Below are 2,010 nucleotides of genomic sequence, written 5' to 3'. Positions count from 1 at the left end.
GAGGGGGCTACTCCCTGTCGCACTGCATTATAGCCCATTAGAGGGGGGTTACTCCCTGTCGCACTGCATTATAGCGCATTAGAGGGGGACTACTCCCTGTCGCACTGCATCATAGCCCATTAGAGGGGGGCTACTCCCTCTCGCACTGCATTATAGCCCATTAGAGGGGACTACTCCCTGTCGCACTGCATTATAGCCCATGACAGAGGATTATACTCCATTGCATTGCATTATACCCTATTGAAAGCAGTTATACCCCATTCCTTAAGACCATAACACACAGAAGCAGAAATTAGGCCATTCAGCCCATCGAGTCTCGTTGGCCATTCAATCCACCTGAGTCTACTTTGCCATTCGGTCGTGGCTGATAACTTTCTCAACCCCGTTCTCCTGGTTTCTCCCCTTAACCCTTGTTCCCCTTGATAATCAAGAACCCATCTTCATCTTAAATATACTCAATGTCCTGGCCTCCACAGCCTTCTGTGGCAGTGAGTTCCATAGATCCACCACTCTCTGGCTGAAGAAGTTTTTCCTTATCTCCATTCTAAAAGGTCTTCCTGTTACTCTTAAGGCCGTGCCCTCGGGTCCTCGTCTCTCCTACCAATGGAAGCATCTTCCCAACTTCCACTTTGTCCAGGCCATTCAGTATTCCGTAAGTTTCAATTAGATCCCCCCTCATCCTTCTAAACTCCAATGAGTATAATCCCAGAGTCCTCAAAAGTTCCTCATATGTTAAGCTTTTCATTCCTGGGACCATTCTCGTGAACCTCCTCTGAACCCGCTCCAGGGCCAGTACATCCTTCCTGAGATGTGGGGCCCAAAACTGTACGCAATACTCCAAATGTGGCCTGACCAGAGCCTTATAAAGCCTCAGTAGTACATCTCTGCTTTTATATTCAAGTCCTCTCAAAATAAATGCCAACATTGCATTTGTCTTCCTGACTACTGACTCAACCTGCAAGTTTACCTTGAGAGAATCCTGGACTAGAACTCCCAAGTCTCTTTGTGCTTCAGACTTCTGAATTTTCTCCCCATTTAGAAATTAGTCCATGCTTTTATTCTTTTTACCAAAGTGCGTGACCTCACACGCTCCCACGTTGTACTCCATCTGCCAATTCTTTGTCCACTCTCCTAACCTGTCCAAATCCTTCTGCAGCCTCCCCCCTCCTCAATACTACCCGTCCCTCCACCTATCTTTGTATTGTCTGCAAACTTAGACAGAATGCCCACAGTTCCTATATCTAGATCGTTTATGTACAACGTGATAAGTTGTGGTCCCAGCACTGACCCTTGCGGAACACCATTTGTCACCAGCTGCCATCCTGAGAAAGACCCTTTTATCCCCCCACTCTGCCTTCTGCATTATGTTTTAGCCCATTGTAAGGGATTATAGCCCACTGTAGGGAGTTATACCCTACTACAGTGCACTATACTGCATTGCACTGCAGTATAGCCCATTATAGAGGGTTCTCCCTAATTCCATTGCATTATAGCCCACTGTAGAGCATTATAGCCCACTGTAGAGCATTATAGACCATTGTACGGGGCTATATCCCATTACATTGCTATGCAGTGGCCTATAGGGAGTTGTTCCACATTGTATTGTGTTCGACCCCGTTGTAAGGGGCTGTATCCTGTTGTAAAGGGTCGGGGTGGGGGGCTGATGGTTAGATTCTCTCTCATTGGAGATGGGCACTGCCTGGCATTTGTATGTAGGAGGGGTTTGCCACCCAACTAGATATTGACCCGGGGATTATTTGTTAAGTTTGCTCAGGGGACTACAGACAAAAGTGAATTGATTCCCCCTATCAGGGGAAACCTTTCTTCCTGTCTATCCAATCTATGCCCCTCATCAGTTTTCTATTTTCATCTCGGTAATGTCCCCTCTTGATCTCCTCTGCTCCAGGGAGGACAACCCCAGTCTGTCCAGTCACTCCTCATAACCAAAACACTGCAGCCCTGAGGCAACATCCTGGTAAATCTCTCCCAGCCCCTGGGGCAACATCCTGG

At 47.4% G+C, this 2,010-nt stretch overlaps 1 protein-coding gene across 1 annotated transcript in view; it reads left to right on the top strand.

The window, feature by feature from the left end:
• LOC109926524 (ubiquitin carboxyl-terminal hydrolase 5-like) overlaps positions 1 to 2,010 on the top strand; it is a 17,539-nt gene that overhangs the window by 1,366 nt on the left and 14,163 nt on the right.

The sequence above is a fragment of the Rhincodon typus genome, chromosome 49 (genome assembly GCF_021869965.1).
Source record: "Rhincodon typus isolate 14 chromosome 49, sRhiTyp1.1, whole genome shotgun sequence".
NCBI classification, from domain to species: Eukaryota; Metazoa; Chordata; class Chondrichthyes; order Orectolobiformes; family Rhincodontidae; genus Rhincodon; species Rhincodon typus.
Note: the sequence above shows the minus strand (reverse complement) of the source record. Positions and strands in the feature narration are given on the sequence as shown.